Source organism: Ovis aries, chromosome 6 (genome assembly GCF_016772045.2).
Source record: "Ovis aries strain OAR_USU_Benz2616 breed Rambouillet chromosome 6, ARS-UI_Ramb_v3.0, whole genome shotgun sequence".
Taxonomy (NCBI): domain Eukaryota; kingdom Metazoa; phylum Chordata; class Mammalia; order Artiodactyla; family Bovidae; genus Ovis; species Ovis aries.
The window spans coordinates 116188662-116207987 of record NC_056059.1 but is presented as its reverse complement, the minus strand read 5'-3'; the positions used below and the strand labels follow the sequence as shown (position 1 = coordinate 116207987).

Here is a 19326-nt window from a genome sequence, read left to right as displayed (position 1 = left end):
ACCTCTGGGGGATGGGGGGTGGTTCACTGGGGCCCGCTGGAGGGCCGTCACCCCCGGGCCCGCGACCGTGGTTGGGAAGCCGTCTGTTGGGGACGCGCTGTCCTGACAGCGTCAGGGCTCGTCCCCACGCATCCCGTGGGGGCAAGAAGAGACCTGCCGCCCGCGTGGCGGAGCCGCCTGTGGACCAGCGGGCCGGGCTTCAGAGCGCTCACCCGCCTGGGGCGGCTCTGGAAGCTCGGCGAGACGCCCGGTGGCTGAATTCCCGTTTCTTAGGAAAAGTTCAGTAGGTGACTGGAACCTGTGGGACAAAGAGGAAAGAGCTTTCTTTCCGCCTTTAAGTGATTCCGTTCAGGGGATTCTCCTGCTAGGACTGGCCTGAAAGGAGGCGGCCAGGACTTCCTGTCTCACTCGAGTCACTCCTCTGATGTAACCCGCGTCCCTTCGGCTCAGTGAGTTTTAAAGAACTCTCCAGACGGACTTGGACGCTTTCTCCCGAAAGTCCCTTGTTACTCACAACGCTTGTAAAAGCCCCCATGCTCACAGGTTTGTTTCTTTTTACGTGTTTTTAACGACTTTATTCTGTCTGTTGAGAGTGGAATCTTACAGTCTGTTAAAAGGTAAAATGTATCAGCATATTATTTTCATTTATATGCTAACTTTGGGGACCAAGAAGTGCCAGAGCTGGGGAGTCCTGGGGTCAGGTTTACTCTCTTTATTGTGAGCTGAAGAGAAACCAAGTTGTCTGGGTTTCTGTTGTCCAACAACTGCTGACTTCAGTCCCGGGCCTTAGAAAGGGTGGCTGGTGGGTGGAAGGCGGGTGGGCGCAGAGCCACCAGGAAGTGCCACCGGCCTCGGGCTGCCTGTCAGGGTCCGTCCAGCCGTGGGAAGTACGAGAAACGCGCTGACACCTGACGCCGAGACCAGATGGGTCCTAAAGGTTGTAGGTTTATTTTTCCAGCAAAAGGAATTATGTTAACCTGCCTTATGCATGCTGATAATCTTGTCATTTAATCGCCTTAAGCTAGGAGTGGGAAACCGTCCTTAATGAAAGGAAATAGGGTGTCACCAGACCCAGGGTAGCAGCGAGTGGCTCCTGCAGTGCTCTGTTCACGCTAGCCTTCCTCCTGTGTGCTCATCAGCTTTTCCGGAAGAAGGCATTCATTTCTGCAGAAAACGTATTCGTTTGAGAACTTTATTTAGTGTGCTCAGTTTAACCATACATGTTGAGCGTTATTCATCTGTTGAAATTTCTCCTGTCAGCATTAGACACAGGAACCCTGTAGCGTTTTATTATTTACTGCCTTTTACAGTCTTTGGGAGTCTAAACTTGCTCAGTGTGGGAGCCCCAGACTCACGGCCCCATGTCCTCTGTAGGGAAGTGGGGTCCCGGCTGGTGGCAGTGGCCCCCGCCCTGCGGCCTCCCCTCCCCGCCGTCATTCTCCCCGTAACTCAGGCCCGGTGCTGCTCGGGACGGCCCCCGCTCCGTGAGCCCCTCTGGAGGGCAGGGCCGGGCAAGGCCGCTGTCTCATGAGCACGCCTTCAGGTTCAGGGGCTGCAGGTGACAGTCGAGTATATGTGTTCTGATGAGTTTTTCCCCACTTTTATTATTTCCCACCTTTAGTTTCTTTTCTGATCATAAATAAGGAGAAAAAGTGATCTCATTTCTTTTACATGTTCATCCTAGGAAGTATGTATTACTAAATATGTTCTGCCATCTTTACAAGTAAAAGCAGCTGGGCAGAAAGAGGGTCCCACAGACACCGAGTTAAGAGGCGGGAGTCAGGGTCTGGGGTCTCCCCTCCCATCCGAACGTCCCAGCCCCACCCGGGACCCTTCACTTCCCGACACCTGCTTCCTGGGGTCGTCTTCCCCTGTGTGGTTGGCGGCTAGAGAGAGGATCCAGGCTGGAGCTTCGGACGTGTCTCCACGCAGAGACGTCTCACGCTCATGCCGAGCAGGAGATTCCGGCTCTGGGGCCTGGCGCTCCAGGAGCACACGGTTACCGTGGGAAACGTGTCCTGCCCTGACTCAGGAGCCGGCTTTGGGGAGCGGCCTTTTCACAGGCTGGGACGGCCCCCACCTAGTCATCCTGTCTAGTGTGAGTGACTAATAAGTCAACACTTAATGTTTTGTGTTCAGCTAACCTTGTCGGTGAGATCACTGGGCTTGCTTACCTGTTGGGCTCATCTCACACGTTATATTTTTACTGTGTCTGTTGTTGCCGTATAGTTCGTTTCGTGGCTTTATTTTAAGGAGGTTGGACAATGCTGTGTTTGCAGTCTTTGTCAACCTGAAGTGTGTCTTCACTTTCTCTGGAGGAGAGGGGCCCAAAGCCCGAGACCACCCTGTATGGAGGGTTAGAGGTCAGTCTCTGTGGAGGGCAAACCAGGACCTGGGCTGAGTCAAGGAGGCCGATTCTGCCTCAAGATCAGGAAGAACATTCTAGCCCTTGAGCGAGGTTTAAAAATGCAAAGATCTGCCTTGTGTGCAAATCATCCAAACATGTATCCACACTGCCGCCCCCCTCGCCGGGGCAGGCGGCGATGGGGCCCCCCGCGCCGGGGCAGGCGGCGATGGGGCCCCCCGCGCCGGGGCAGGCAGAAGCTTGGGCAGAGGGGAGAAGCCTTCCCGCGTGGGGGAAGGAGCCTTGTAGCCCCTGGGCCTGGGCTTTGCTGCGAGGCAACCTTGTTGCAGCAGAAGTTCATTCTCCTGTTTTCTTTCTTTTCCTACTTTGGACTGAGCGGCTTTGCCGGGATGCCCCCCAACCCCGCTCCCATGTCCTGGAAGGGCTGACTGTGCCTGCCGTCCCAGGACCTGCCCCTTGAGGCTGGGCAGTTGGGGGCTTTCGGGAGCTTTCGTGTGGATGTGCCCATCTGCAGGCACGGGTCTGGCTGTGACCCTGGGGACGTGGCTTTGGCACCTGGGGACACGTCCACACAGCGTGTCCTCTCCAGCTGCTGCAGACATGCCGGCCTGACCTTTCTGGCCTCCAAGTACACCGGTCCCAGGGTCTCCCCACCTTTCTCTGTCTCTGCCTCTTGCAGCCTGGCGCCTCCCACTTCCTTCCCCGGTTCAGCCCACCTCACGGCTGACCTGGGCGCTGCCCACCCGGTGGGCAGGCCTCCTCCCCAGGACTCCCCTGGTGCTCAGACACACGGGGGCCTCGGGGGCCTCGCACAGCGCCGTCTGCTGCCAGTGTCTCCCCAGCCGGGGGGAGCCCCCCCGCGCGCTGTGCTGGCCACCCAGCCCTCGCTTGAGGGTCAGCCCAGGCTGCCGCCCTTTGCGACACTGCTGACAAGGTCCTGTCGTCTAGTGGCTTGTCTGTGTCGCTGTTTGCTCCCTCCACCCGGAGACGAAGACCTCTGTGCGGTGGCTGTCCTCGGCCCCCAGCACAGCTGGGGCTGTCCTCGGCCCCCAGCACAGCCGTCACACAGGCCGTGTCTGTCGAGTGAGCCTGCAGTTACGGTGTTTACTGTGTGGCTGCCGCAGCCACTAGGCTGTTAGGATGGTGGCCTTCTAGTAATATCCTCTTATAAAACCAGGCAAGCTCGGTAGAATCTGTTCTGTAAACGCACCAGCGGACGGGTCCTCTGGACTCGCAGGGTGTGGCCCACCCTCCGGTGACGCTCCGGCTCCCAGGCCCGGGGACCCGAGGCAGCCGGCGTCCGCGGGGACGCCTGCAGTGTCCTTTGGCTTTCTCCAGAAGCCGCAGTTTACCACCTCTGAGTAACAGACAGATAGTTTTGGGGTAGATTGTGAGCTCCGTGCCATAAACGAATCAGCAGTACTTTGTAACACATCTGACTATTGTTCTAACAGAAACTGGGCCTTCAGAAATCAGGAGGAATACCCGAGAGCAGAGACGTGCGTCCTCCCGCTCTGGTTTGTTTTCTGAACGGAGACATTCTCTGAGTTTGTGTGTACCCCCTGCCTTGCCCTCTCCGTCTGCCTCTTTCCAACGAAGCGCAGCTTTGGTCAAGTGGTAGGGAGTGAGGAAGAGGCTGGCAGGTTAGGAGAGGCCGAGAAGGCCGCCCCGCGGGGCTCCGTGGCCCCCGGCAGCTGAGGAGCCTGGCCGCCCAGCCCGGGGTGTCGCCCAGCGAGGGGCGCCGGCGTTGGCCCCGTGAGCTGGGCCTGGCCTGAGCTGGCGTGGTCCAGGGGCCCAGGACGCGGGGAGGGGCCGAGGTCTGGGGGCACCGCGTGCTGATGGCGGCTGAGCGCTGTGCTAGCTGGTTAGGACTGTTGGTGGTCGTGGTCCGTGTGGAGTGCGGCTGGGTGTATCGGGTTAAGCCGACGATGCTTTCGGTAACCAGGACCCTGTCGTAAACCTGGGCTGTGAGATGCCTTTGGAGACAAGCAGGTTGGGGTGAGCTCAGCGCCCTGCATCCTGCTCGCTGCCCGCCCGTGCACTTCATCTTGACTCACCTTTGATACCAGCAGCCTCTTCCTGTACAAGGCTTTCTTTTTCCCTTTTAAAAATTGTTTTATTTTGCTTTTTTCCAGCTTTACAGGGGTATAATTGATAAAAGATGATGTGTTTAGGTGTATGATGTTATATGTTGATACACATACACGTGGCGGCAGAATGACTGCGATGAAGCTGATTAACACCCTTGCTGCCGCACGCGGTACCTGCTGTGTGTGACGCGGGCCCACGGAGGCCGGCCGTCCTTGCAGACAAGTGTACAAAGCACCGTGGTTATTTGTAGCCACCGCACCGCAGGTCCTCCTCTCACAGCGGAAACTCTGATCCCTCGGCCCGCATCTCCCCGTCCCCCGCCCCAGCCCCTGGCAGCCGCCGTCCTGCCCGCTGCTTCCGTGAACTTGAGTGGTGTGGTTCCCACGCAGACAGGAGAGCGTGCGGCATGCGTCCTCCTGTGTTGGGGCTGTATCGTAGCATGTCCTCCAGAATTATCTATGCTGTTGCACAGGCAGGATTCCCTTCCTTTTAAAGACTGAATAGTATTCCTTTCATGGAATATTGGGAAGGAGTGTTATAATGCCGTCATCTCCTCACCCATTCACGCGTGGACACTGAAGTTGTTTCCGTATCTTGACTGTTGTGAGTAATGCTGCAGTGAGCGTGGTGATATAGATAGCTTTTGAGATTCTGTTTCATTTGAGTGGATGCCCAGGAATGGAATTTCTGGATTGCATAGTCGTTCTAGTTCTAAGTGTTTTGAGGAACTCGGCTACTGTTTCCCCGCGGCTGCACCCGCGCCCATTCCCCCCAGCAGTGTTGGGGGTCCCCTTTCCTCCACACCCTCTCCAGCATCTATCTCTGGTCTGCTTGATAACAGATACGGCTGCCCACTAATGGCTGTGAGTGGCGCCTCGTGGTGGTTCCGCTTTGCGTCTCCTCGAGACTGCTGGCATCGCGCATCTCTGCCTGCACGTGTTGCCCATCTGCACGTCTTGTTTGTCAAAGTATATGTTCAACTCAGGTTTTCTGCTCATTGTTAACCTGTTTATTTGGGTTTTTGTTACTGAGTTGTATGAGTTCCTTGTATATTTTGGATACTAATCTTTTTTCAGATAGGTTTGCAAGCCTCCAGAAGGAATCCTTGTCGGGAGCCGCGTTAGGCATTACTGACAAAACGGAGGCATGGCCCTAACCCCCTCTCTTTGTTCCGCTGGCACGGACCCGGGATGAAGGAGTTAAGCTTTGTGATTCTGACTTGTTTTTTCCTTTCCTCGACTGAGTTGACTGAAAAAAATATTAAGATGCTTATTGTTCTTGAGAGGAGCATGAGAAAGTACAAAGCCTTCTGCAGCTGTGCTCAGAGAATAATTCATAAAATTGATCACTGACATTTGTTCAGCACTCTTTTCACAGAAAAGTGTTCCAGGGTGAGCACGCAGGCCACAGCTCGAGGCCGTGGGAGGGATTGCTACCTGACGCCTATTTGTGAGGGAAGTGTTTACGGCAAAGGAGTTTGCTGAATTTAGGGCTTAGTGAAGTCGCTCAGTCGTGCCCGACTCTTCGCGACCCCATGGACTGTAGCCTATCAGGCTCCTCCTTCCATGGGATTCTCCAGGCAAGAGTACTGGAGTGGGGTGCCATTTCCTTCTCCAGAGGATCTGCCCTGCCCAGAGATCGCACCCGGGTCTCCCGCATCATAGGCAGACGCTTTTACCATCCGAGCAGAAGCTAAAGATTTAAAGAATGTTGTAATGTTAATATATTGTACTATAGCTTATAGAAATTAGGGACTTTCGAGATATTATTAGCTAGAAGCCCTTTCTAAAAAATAGTGAGCTTAGGATACTAGGGGCAAACAGGACTTAGAAAGATAAGAAATAAACTGAGGAATGTGGTATACAGCCCAGACATTAGCATGAGTTACAGTGTATTCACAAAGACACATAAAAAAAAGTAGATAAGAAAATCGCTGAGGCAGAAACTCCTTTTGAGGGGCAGCAGTGATTTATGGAGACAACAAATCTGAGTCAGTGGGAACTGAAAACATCAAACCTCTGACCTAATGCTTTTGTAAAAGTATAAAAGAGAATCATAGGCTTGAAATGAACAGGCAGTCCAGAAGCACTGAGAGGCTGCCGCAGTTTCTGGCCGACACCGCTCACCCCTTCAGGCTGAATCCCTGGCTGCGGGAGCTGGACTCCGACAAATCCTGGCCGCGCTGCCACCGTGAAGCAGTTCAGACGCTCAGCTGCTCTGCTGCGTCCCCCCCCCGGGCCAGCTCCTAGGAGCCGAGAGTGCTGTGCTCCTTCTTCTTTGGGAAGGTGCGTCAGCTGCACTGAAAGGCAGTTCTTTTTTTTTAATCTTTTTTTTCTTTTTCTATTTTTTTTAAAAAAATCTTTAATTCTTACATGCGTTCCCAAACATGAACTGAAAGGCAGTTCTGCTGTAGACATGGTTTCCGTGTCGTTAGTCTGATTTTTCAGGCGCACCTTGCACCCCCTTTATTTAGCTTTTCAGTTGTTTTGCAGCAGCACTGACTCGCCACCGCTTCGTCCCATCGTCTCCGGTTTCCCCCTTTCCCTCATGGAGCGCGTTTTCCCTTTGCTTTCGCTGTCGCTCACTCGCTCAGTCATGTCTTGACTCTTTGTGACCCCTGGACTGCAGCTCACCAGGCTCCCCTGTCCTTCACTGTCTCCCAGAGCCTGCTCAAATTCATGTCCGTCGAGTGGGTGATGCCACCCAGCCATCTCATCCTCTGTTGCCCCTTTCTCCTCCCGCCTTCAGTCTTTCCCAGCTCAGGGTCTTTCTCCTGAGTTGGCTCTTCGCATCAGGTGGCCAAAGTATTGGAGCTTCACCTTCAGCATCAGTCCTTCCAGTGAACACTCAGGGCTGATTTCCTTTAGGATTGGCTTGTTGGATCTCCTTGCAGTCCAAGGGACTCTCTAGAATCTTCTCCAACACCACAGTTCAAAAGCATCAATTTGTTGGCGCTCAGCCTTCGTCATGGCCCACCCCTCACATCCATGCATGACCACTGGAGGACTATTGCTTTGACTAGACGGAACTTTGTTGACAGAAAATGCTGTCTCTGCTCTTCAATATGCTGTCTTTCCAGTACGCTTTCCCTTCTGCAGGAAGTGCTGGGACTGGACGCCATGATCTTAGCTTTTTAAATGCTATGCTTTAAGCTGGTTTTTCACTTTCCTCTTTCACCCTCTTCAAGAGGCTCTTTAGTTCCTCTTTCTGCCATTAAAGTGATATCATCTACATATCTGAGATTATTGACGTTTCTCCCAGAAATCTGGATTCCAGCTTGTGATTCATCGAGCCCGGCATTTTGCATGATGAACTTGGCATAGAAGTTAAATAAACAGGGTGACAATATACAGCCTTGTCATACTCTTTTCCCAATTTTGAGCCAGTCCACTGATCCATGTTCAGTTCTAACTGTTGCTTCTTGACCCATATATAGGTTTCTCAGGAGACAGGTAAGGTGGTCTGGTATTCCTTGTCTCTTTTAAAATTTCTAAAGTTCTTTAGGCTATGTTTTCTTCCAGACCAGACTTCGTGTTTGCTTTTTGCATATTATATACCTTCTTTTATCTGTCGGCTCACCCATCCATCCATCCACCCATCCATCCATCCATCCATCCATCCATCCATCCGTCCATCCATCCATCTACTTATCGATCCATCCATCCACCCATCCATCCACTTACCCATCCATCCCTCCATCCACTTACCCATCCATCCATCCACCCATCCATCCACTTACCCATCCATCCATCCACTTACCCATCCATCCATCCACTTACTCATCCATCAATCTGTCCACTTACCCATCCATCATCCATCCACTTATCCATCCATCCATTCTCCCATCCATCCATCCATCCATCTACCTGTCCACCCCGCTGTCACCCGTCTGTCAGCCCGTCCTCCCGTCCGTGGGTGTGAGCAGGCCCCACAGCCCCTGTCTCTGTGCTTTCTGGCACAGACATTCTTGAGCCCAGAGAGACCACAGCGCTGAGCTGCTGTCTTTCCTGCTTCTGCCAGCCCCTCAGCACAGCGGGGCTCTGCGCACAAAGGTGTGTCCTTGACTTTCCCCATCATTCCTGTCCTCTCGCCGTGATTGGAATGCTTAGGGTTTTGTTGGTGTATCTGCTCCCCAGGACGCCTGCCAGGGGCTCGGGAGAGGGTCAGACGCAGAGCCTGTCAGCACCTTCTTATGTTTTTCCTTTTCTTGGCATTTTCCCCTTTTCTCTTTTCACTGTTTGAAGCTAATGGCCTCAGACCGTGCCCTCTGTTTTGGCTGTTTTGCTAGATCGGTGGCTGATCTGTAGTCCCTGTGCTCCGGCCCACTGGTGCTGGCCGCCGGGAAGCAGTCTGGCTCTTCTTCAGGTGTCCACACTCACCCGGGGGGCTGCTGGCTGCTGGTTTGTTTGGTCTTGTCTTGAAAGGACGTTCAGTAGGAAGCAGAAGAGGACAGTGGGTGGTCACGGGTGGTGCTCCTGGTCCTCCTGTCCTCCTGCTCCTCTAGGAGCCATGCGGTGAGTGTCCGGGTTGAGCGCTTGCAGGGCGTAGGTCCTCCCTGAGCTTGTATGCGCCTGGCCGGGACTGCACCCAGCTCAGGGGCCTGGCTGCTGGGCCCCGTCTGCCAGGGTTCTGCCCTCTCCCTGACCTGCTGGACACCCAGGGAACTGAGCTGAGCAGAATCTGGGTCAGATCCGACTAAGGGTCCCCGTTCCCCACCTCCAGGCTGGGGGTGCTTCCTGCCACCTGCCCAAGTCCAGCCCCAGCCCTCCCCCTGCTCCCCCTGTGCCTTAAATTCACAGCAAACTCTGATTTCCAGAAGGGGCTCATTATTTCGGGTGCTGGGCTAGAGGGTCCTTCCTTTAGCACTGTCCCGTGTGAGACACCAGGTCAGCACACAGAGGAGCTCCTGGTGCCTTTGGTCATTTGCTGGAAAGGGCCGACACCCCCGCAGCTCCTTGGTGGGCCGCCTGTGCCCCAGCCCGGTGACACAGCGTGCAGCGTTCCCGCACCTGAGGGAAGCTCACAGGCTGGAGCCTCTGTCGGTGTCTTGGCGTCTCCTGCCCTGCCGGGTGGGTAGCAGGTAGCAGCGAGCCCTTTGGCCAGGCCGCTTCCTGGCCTCTTGTGGCGGGCCTGGAAGCGAGGCCCGCATGCCTGTTAATAACTGAGGGAGCTAAACTGCCCCCTTCTTCAGAACGTCAGGTACTGCAGCCTCTCGTGTTTTGCAAGTGAATTTGCAAAAGAGGAAGACTAATGTGAGATTTCAGGGTAGTGCCGTGGTAGGATTTGTGTAGAATCCTGGGGAGCTCATATTTTCCTCGTCAGAAAAACAGTGCAGCCTAATTGCTCATTTTCAAAAATGTTTGCTAAATAGTAGAGATGGAATGGTAATTTGTAATTTGCTGTGTGAGAGGGGTTGTTTAAAGCAGACGTCTTTATTTTGGTTTAATATGTCACATTCCTTATGGTTTGCTTTGAACCTAAAAATTATACCCAGAGTAACATAGTGTATTTATAGGGTTTGAAGTACTAAGCATTTTGTAAACACGAGTCAGACTTAGATTTTCGTTTTTAGAAACATGGAGTCTTGATTTCTGCCAAGATTCTTTGCAATGTGCTTATTTCTTTCCAGTTCTGCTAGAGAGTTTTTATTAGTAATTATTTATACTGTTCCCAGCAAACCGAAGTTCAGAAGTCATAAACCAGTGACCTCATACTTTGCCCCCGAAACCACGCTGGCTGACACTTGGGTGTGTTTGCCTGAGGCCTTCCTTGCGCAGCACTGCAGTCGCCGTGGAGGTGGTCCCCTCTGTGTCCCTCCTGTCCACTCCCCGTCTTTCCTCGGAGGCCCTACCTGGACACAGGTGTGTGTCTTTCTGCTCCAGGGGATGGTCTGTTTGATTCCCGAGGGGCGGCGTCTCCTAGGGAGCCATGGCTTGGAGAGTGTGACGACGGCTTAGTGGCCACGTGTCCCGTCAGGAGCGGTCGCCCTGCAGCCCTCCCACTGCGCGCAGCCCGAGTTCCCCCCTTACACGAGCGTTCGCTCAGGGTTTGTGTCCTTTCGGGGTACATGTTCCACTTCAGTGAAGAGTTTACTAAAATAATTACTATTGGTTTAAATGCTTGAAGGTTTCTACCCAAGAACCTTCAACGTGGTCTGACGTTTTTATTAGACTCACTCTCAGGAGAATGTGTATGGTGTTGCTGAGAGGAAGTATCACACGGACTGGGCGGGAAATCTGATTTGCCCAAGCCATCGAGGGGGAGAGATCTAACAGCTGGCCCTGAGGTTGGGGAGGGCCCGGCGGCTCGTCCCCAGGCTCTCTGTCGGCGCTTCCGTGGTTGCGAGGAGAGAGGCGGGTGCCTCCGGCTCTGCCTTCTCTATGTGTAAGGCTTTCTCTCGAGCTGACCTTCAGCAGCTTGGCTATGAAGCCTTGGGTGGGTCCTGTGTGCCTGCCACTTGGGGGGCATGGAGGGTCAGAGACCGTTCATTCGTGTCCCGCTCTGGGGCTTGGGCTTTTCCTGCAGGCCACTGGGGCTTGCTCGTTTTCAGCCTTTTTGCTTCTCCGTATGCTTCGAGTCTCACAGTTTCTTTTGCTGTTGGTTCACCGATCTCTTCTGCCGTGTTTAATATGCCATTGGTCCCATCCTGTGGACTCTCACCTCAGAGGTTTGCTTTCTGTCTCCAGCAGTGCCTCTCTGACCTTGCGTGACCCTTCACTTCTCTCCGCATACGCTCATGCTCTCCTTTAAACTCCTGAACACGTTTACAGCATCTCGGAGTGTCTTCAGGTCTGTATCTGCTGACTCATCCTTGCTGTCCTTCGTGGGTCTGTTCTGCTGACTGATTTCTCCCCTGGGCGTGGCTCTCATTTCTGCATCTTTCCTTGGCTAGTGATTTTCCAGTGGGTGTTCGATTTTGTTATCCTCCTTTGAAGAGTGTGGGGGTTTGATTTAGCTGGCTGTCAGGCTACTTGGGGATTGGCTTTATCCCTTTGAGGACTGCTTTTAGGTTTTTTAAAAGGACAGCTCTAAAGTAGCTTTCACTCTAAGCTTAGCCCCACTACTTACGGCTGACACACGTGGAGTCTCCTTCGAAGGCCAGGCATTCAGCCAGAGCTACTGGGGACTCAGAAATCTCACAACCCTGGGCGAGTTCTGGGAGCACAAAGCCTGCAGCTCCCAGCTTGGCTGTTCTCAGCCTCCCAGGGTTGCACCCTGTGTGTGCACGCCTTAGAATTCAGCAACAGACTCGCGTCTCCCAGATTGCTTTCTCCACTGCCTGTTTCCTACTGGCACCTGCGAATCCAGCAACCCTGGCCTGGCCTAACCCTACTGTCTGGTCTCTTCTGCTGAGTGAAGAGCTGTGATCTCCGTGAGTTCCCCTTCCCTGTGCAGACGTGTGCAAAGCGCCTCCTGGCACACAGCTGGGCAGCTCAGGGCTTGCCATGTTGATTTCCACCAGAAACCAGAGTCCAGACTTGGAAAGCCATTGCTGCGCGTGTCTTGCCTCGTTTTGTAGTGACGTGTCACCGGCAGGAGGGGAAGTCCTGTCTCAGTTACTCTGTCTTAGCCAGATACAGAGTTCTCATGACAGCCTGTAAAATTCAGAGCAAACCTCAGGTCATGACGCTTCCTTGCACAAAGAGAGTCAGTGACTTCCCGTTACCTGTAGTGTCAGAGCGAGCCTCGCCACCCAGAGAGCCCAGGCTCGTACCCACAGCCCGTCCTTGGCGTGTCCACCGCCCAGCGTGGCACGGAGCAGCCCGCGATGAGCACACGCCCAGCCCCGGAGCCCTGCGCGCTCTGAGCTTCTGCGGACCGCCGCCGGCGAGCCGCAGTGTCACCCTCCCGGAGGCAGAGCTCGGGCGCAGCCCAGGACGACTGCAGGCCTTCAGCTCCTGGTAGTCAGGGCAGCTGCCCGGCCTGCAGCCGGCTCGTTCGTGCTGTTGCTGTGACTTTCACAGTGAGCGCTGAAGTCTCCCAGAATACCGAGGCGTGGTCTCTCCAGAGACCCCAGGGGGCCCAGGAAGTGCCCTTCCTCTGACGGGAGGGAACTGGGGGCCCGCCCCCTCGGGGGGGTTCTGGCTTGTCCAGCACCATGTGGAGAGAGCAGAGGCGTAGTTAGGTGCTGGGCTGGTCTGTGGGTGGTGATGCTGAGGTGTGAGGACTCCAGCGATCCTAGGCTGTGGTCACGAGCTCCCAGGACACCTCACACCCCATCATCCTGCCTCCTCACTGCGGCCTGGAGCCCTGCTTGCGTGTGGCTCCTGCTGGCCCAGGAGAGAGCTGGTCCTCTTTCCCATCCCCATGTGAGCCGCTCAGAGCTTCCATTCGAAGGTTTCAGAGCAGCAAAGCCTGACAACCCTGACGTGGTTTCCTGTGTCTTCCAATCTGCCGACACCAGCAACGAGTTCCCATCAGGAGCCGACCGTGAGATGTGGCTGAACGTGGGGCGGACAAGCCTGGCCAGGCTCCCGGCGTGTGCCCTGCTGCTGGCAGGAGGCTGCGGGGCACGTGGCCAGCGCCCCTGCCTGCTCCAGGCTCCGTCCCCCTCCTCGGGGCAGCGCCAGCCCCTCCTGGACAGGTCAGGGTCTGCGTAGCAACCCCCATCGACCTCAGCAGCTCGGGGCACACACGCAGGGCGCCCTCACTCATGACCTGAGACGCCAGCCTGGCCGGTTTGGATTTATCAAATGTCGGTAACACATCTAGAAAGGAATGTATCTGACAGCAGGGTGATTAAATATTACACAGTTACCGTTTACACTCGTCACTTCATGGCAGAGAGGAGAAAAGGTGCAAGCAGCAACAGGCCTTATTTTCTTGGGCTCCAACGTCACTGCAGACGGTGACCGCAGCCGTGAAATTAAAAGACGCTGGCTGCTTGGAAGAACAGCTGTGACAAGCCTAGACAATGTATTAAAAAGCAGAGACATCACTTTGCCAACAAAGTCTGCATAGTCAAAGCTATGGTTTTTCCAGTGGTCATGTATGGATGTGAGAGTTGGACCATAAAGAAAGCCGAGCGCTGAAGAATTGATGCTTTTGAACTGTGGTGCTGGAGAAGACTCTTGAGAGTCCCTTGGACTGCAAGGAGATCCCACCAGTCCATCCTAAAGGAAATCAACGCTGACTCTTCACTGGAAGGACTGATGGTGACTGTGAAGCCTGGTGGCCAGCTCCGTCTGTTGGAAAGGCGGTGCTTCCCCGCTGGGCAGGCGCGGCGCCTGTCTCAGGCAGTCACGTATGTGCGGGCCTGCTTCTGGCCTCTATCCTGCCCCGCTGGCTGCTTTGTCGTTGGATCAGCGCCTTCTGCCGTGGTTGCTGCCGTTCTGTCTGCACTTGGCGGTCTGCTTGTGTAGTCTTGAGATGGCTTGGCATTTATTTGCACGTTTTGGAGCCATTAGTGGGTTGCTGGCGGTTTTCCAGAGTCACCTTTCTTCCGTGTGAGCTGGTGGAGACACAGGACTTTTGGGATTTGTGTGTGATGCTTTCGCTGGAAATGGCGGCACAAGCCACGCTGATGTTGGGACAGCCGGGGTTTATGTTTTGTGACTGTACCTTTGTGATCTCCATTATGTCTTGTTTTGTAAAGATCTTCGGGTCATTCCCCCAGGAGTAGATACCGAATCTGGCTGGGTTTGTTTGCCTTTAAAAAGCCGTCCCTTTTAGATGAGGTAGCCTCTATCAGGATCTAAAACCGGCATGAAGTGAGCTGACTTCAGGCCCGTGTGTCGCCCTCAGACACGCGGTTGTTCAGAGGAGGGAGGGAGGGTCTTGTAGCGTATAAGGCTTTGTGGGGACTTTGCATAAGGTGACCGGTTATCCGACAGAGGCCAGTGGACAGGCCGTGTCTGCCTCTGCTGACGGCTGGGCTGGTCGGAGCAGGCTGTGCTGCCCACCGGCTCTGGGGACTCGCCGAGCCGGGCGGCAGGGCCTGGTCGGACCAGAGGCCTGCGTGTGGGAGCGGAGCCGAGCCCCGGCTGGTGGACTGAGGGGACCCTCGTGTGAGTCTGGGGGGCGGGAGGAGCCAGGAAGACACCGAGAAGGAGCTGCTGGGGCCGTGGAGCCCTGGAGAGGATGGTGCTGTGCCCGCAAAGAGAGCGCCACGGGCGACGGTCACTGCGTCGGCGGGGCGAGAGGGGCAGGGCCGGGAGAAACGGGCAACAGGGCAGGAAGACACGCTCTGCTCTGGACCTGTGACTCTCGAGGTGCTTCTCAGGCTCCAGATGGGAGTGGTGTCGAGAGCGGGGTGAGTGAGTGCAGATGCTGGGAGCGGTCAGGCCTGGACGTGTGAGCTGGGGGTCTTCAGTCGGCGGGCGGGTTTAGTGCTGTGGGAGGCTTGAGTGGTGGGAGGTCATGAGAAAAGACGAGGCCCAAACCTGCGCGATCAGTGGGCAGCGGAGCACAGCTGGGGATGGTGTCGTGAGAGGCGCTGGGCCACGCGGCGGGGCTCAAGTGCGGGCGGCTCAGGCCTCCGTGATGTGGGCGTGGGGACGCCCTCGGAGCAGCACGCGGCTCGCACGTGATTAAGAGCTGCTGGGTGTGTGCTTGCGTCCCTGCTGCTGTTTCCACTGCCTCTCCGGGAGAAGTGGCTGTAGGAGGGGACAAAGCTTCCTAGAAGGACCAGGCAGAGCGAAGAACCCAGGACGGGACACAGAGCAAATGGAAGGAGGAGACGGCATCAGAGGAGAAAAGCTCTCTGTTTAGATTGTTTAAAATTCAAAATTAAAACACACAGGAAGATTGAAAAAATTAAATGAAATTAATCTTTTTCCTGGGTAGATTCTAAGAAAAGAGAATATTGGAATGGCGATAATAACATCACACAAAATAATTCAAGTTAAAAACCTATGAAAAGAAAAAGGCAGGCAATATGCACCAAAAATAAGAGTTTCTCATTTATCAGCAGTTAGGTGCACTGCAACACGCGGGGACAAGTATTCTTAGGGGAAGGCTATGCTATACCTTTTCCAGAAACTGAGAATTAGACCGCAGAGTGTTTCGGACAACTTATATTACGTGTATATGCATATATTACATTACACACACACACACATATATATTACACCCAGTAGAGAATACACTTTTTCCTCCAAAGGTGCATGGAGCATCTACCAAAGCTGACGATACTCTACTCCAGAACTGCAGTTCCTACAAATTAAAATATGTTCATAGCATACAGCTCTCATCCACTATCAGCAGGGTAATTAAACAGCTGCTGCTGCTGCTGCTAAGTCGCTTCAGTCGTGTCCGACTCTGGGCGACCCCATAGACGGCAGCCCACCAGGCTCCCGCATCCCTGGGATTCTCAAGGCAAGAACACTGGAGTGGGTTGCCATTTCCTTCAATGCGTGAAAGTGAAAAGTGAAAGTGAAATCGCTCAGTCATGTCCGACTCTTAGCGACCCCATGGACTGCAGCCTACCAGGCTCCTCCATCCATGGGATTTTCCAGGCAAGAGCACTGGAGTGGGGTGCCATTGCCTTCTCCAGTAATTAAACAGAAGCCAGTTGAAAAAAAAGACAATATAAAATAATCTGTATGTTTTAAAGTTTAAAACTATATTTCCAAATAATCCATGGGTCAAGGAGAAAATTAAAATGGAAATTATAATACAGTTTAGAGCTACTTCATAATTATAGTTCTATACATTAACACCATTGAATATAGTCAAAGTGGTTTTCAGAGAAAATTTTGTAGTATTAAATATATATATTATAAAGAAGAAAAGTTGGAAGATATAGGAAATAAGCTTTCAACATAAAAACATAAGGTGGGGAAAGCATAACAAACTCAAATTAAGATTAAGGAAATAATAAGGATAAGTTAGAAATTAACAAAATGGCAAACAAAACAAGCAGTATGTAACTGATTAGACAAAAAAAGAAGTCTTCAGTAAGTATGACCAAGCGGAAGAGGGAGAATATGTCAAGAATGAAGAAGAAAGAAGACAAAAATAACATCAAATACAACAGAGAAGGAAAGTTACAAGAAAATTCTACGAATAACTTCACACTAATGCACCTGATTATGCATGCATCGGATTCGTCCATTCAAAGTTATTTTTAGAGCTCCTACTTTCTTCTAAAAACTGTTTTGTGCACTGGGGATATATTGGTGACCAAAACAAAGGCCCTGCCTTCATGGGATTTACGTTTCAGTAAGGTAATACCACACGGGCTTCCCTGGTGGCCCAGAGGGTAAAGCGTCCGCCTGCAGTGCGGGAGACCCGGGTGCGATCCCTGGGTCGGGAAGATCCCCTGGAGAAGGAAATGGCACCCCACTCCAGTACTCTTGCCTGGAGAATCCCATGGACACTGTACCCTGGTGGGCTACAGTCCACGGGGTCGCAAAGAGTCGGACACGACTGAGCGACCAAACCTTCAACTCAACTTTAAACTTTCAAGGTGGTATCACAGTCACATAGGCAGATTGTGTTGAATGAATAGGTTAAAGGGGTAAGACTGTATGACTATCACAATAGAGACTAAAGGGAGTATCTGATAAAACTAAGCCCCCGTTCTGCTTTTTAAATTGAAACATAGTTCATTTACAGTATATACCGCAGGTGTACAATACACCCATTCATAATTTTTAAAGGATATACACCGTGTATAGTTGTCACAAAGCATTGGTTGTATCCCCTGTGTTGTACGTGGTATGCTGTTGTTCAGTTACTCAGTCGTGTCTGACTCTTTGGGACCCCATGGACGGCAGCACACCAGGCTTCCCTGTCCTGTACCATCTCCTGGACTTTGCTCAAACTCATGTCCATTGAGTCTGTGATGCCATCCAACCATCTCATCCTCTGTCGTCCCCTTCTTCTCCTGCCTTTAATCTTGCCCAGCATCAGGGTCTTTTCCAGTGAGTCAGCTCTTCCTGTCAGGTGGCCAAACTATTGGAGCTTCAGCTTCAGCATCAGTCCTTCTAGTGAATATTCAGGACTGATTTCCTTTAGGATGGACTGGTTGGATCTCCTTGCAGTCCAAGGGACTCTCAAGAGTCTTCTGCAACCACAGTTCAAAAGCATCAATTCTTTGGTGCTCAGCCTTCTCTATGGTCCAGCCCTCACATCCGTACATGACCACTGAAAAGAACACAGCTTTGACTCTACAGACCTTGGTGGGCAAAGTGATGTCTCTGCTTTTCAATACGCTGTCTAGATTTCTCATAGCTTTCCTTCTTGGAGTGTGTGTCTTTTAATTTCATGACTGCAGTCACCATCTGCAGTGATTTTGGAGCCCGAGAAAATCTGTCACTGTTTCCACTTTTTTCCCATTTATTTGCCATGAAGTGATGGGACTGGATGCCGTGATCTTAGTGTTTTGTGTGTTTTTTTTTTGAATGTTGAGTTTAAACCAGCTTTTTCACTCTCTCCTTCCACCCTCATCAAGAGGCTCTTTAGCCCCTCTGTGCTTGCTGCGTTAGAGTGGTGTCATCTGCGCACCTGAGGCTGTCGATATTTCTCGCGTCTGGGCTGCGGCTCCTGCTTTATCCAGCTGATGTTTCGCATGATTCGCTCTGCGTGTGAGTTGAATGAGCAGCGCGATGGTGTACAGCCTGGTGCTCCTTTCCCAGTTTTCAGCAAGTCTGTTGTTCATGTACACTTCGGTTGCTTCTGTGCAGTTTTCTCAGGAGGCAGGTACGCTGGTCTGGCATTCCTGTCTCTAAGAATTTTCCACAGTTTATTGTGATCCACACGATCAAAGGCTTTAGTGGAGTCAGTGAAGTGGAACCAGATGTTTTTCTGGAATTCCCTTGTTTTCCACAAGGCACAGTCTTAACCAGTGGGCCACCAGGGAAGACCCTTGTCGCAGTATTCTTATGATGCTGTGTACAGCGACTGCCGTGGGTCTACAGAATGGTCAAGTGACTTGGGTGAGGAGTCTTGGCAGCATCCTATGCCATTAGTACCTGGTTATGGATGGAGGTTCGTAACGCAGAGGAGGCTGTGATCGAAACCATCCCCAAGAAAATGAAATGCAAAAAGGCAAAATGGTTGTCTGAGGAGGCCTTACAAATAGCTGAGAAAAAAAGAGAGGCAAAAGGCAAAGGAGAAAATGAAAGATATCCATCTGAATGCAGAGTTCCAGAGAATAGCAAGGAGGGATAAGAAAGCCTTCCTAAGAGATCAGTGCAAAGAAATAGAGGAAAACAATAGAATGGGAAAGACTAGAGATCTCTTCAAGGAAATCAGAGATACCAAGGGAACGTTTCATGCAAAGATGGGCACAATAAAAGACAGAAATGGTATGGACCTAACAGAAGCAGAAGATAGTAAGAAGAAGTGTCAAGAATACAGAGAAGAACTGTACAAAAAGATCTTCACGACCCGGATAATCACGATGGTGTGATCACTCACCTAGAGGCAGACATCCTGGAATGTGAAGTCAAGTGGGCCTTAGAAAGCATCACTACGAACAAAGCTAGTGGAGGTGATGGAATTCCAGTTGAGCTATTTCAGATCCTGAAAGATGGTGCTGTGAAAGTGCTGCACTCAATATGCCAGCAAATTGGAAAACCCAGCAGTAGCCACAGAACTAGAAACAGTCAGTTTTGATTCCAATCCCTAGAAAGGCAATGCCAAAGAATGCTCAAACTACTGCACAATTGCACTCATCTCGCATGCTAGCAAAGTAATGCTCAAAATTCTCCAAATTAGGCTTCAGCAATATGTGAACCGTGAACTTCCAGAAGTTCAAGTTGGATTTAGAAAAGGCAGAGGAAACAGAGATCAAATTGCCAACATCTGCTGGATCATCGAAAAAGCAAGAGAGTTCCAGAAAAACATTTATTTCTTCATTGACTATGCCAAAGCTTTTGACTGTGCAGATCACAACGAACTGTGGAAGATTCTTCAAGAGATGG

At 52.4% G+C, this 19326-nt stretch overlaps 1 protein-coding gene across 3 annotated transcripts in view; it reads left to right on the top strand.

The window, feature by feature from the left end:
- The window catches only part of RGS12 (regulator of G protein signaling 12), a 123439-nt gene that overhangs the window by 69324 nt on the left and 34789 nt on the right, over positions 1–19326 (top strand). The window lies entirely within an intron of this gene.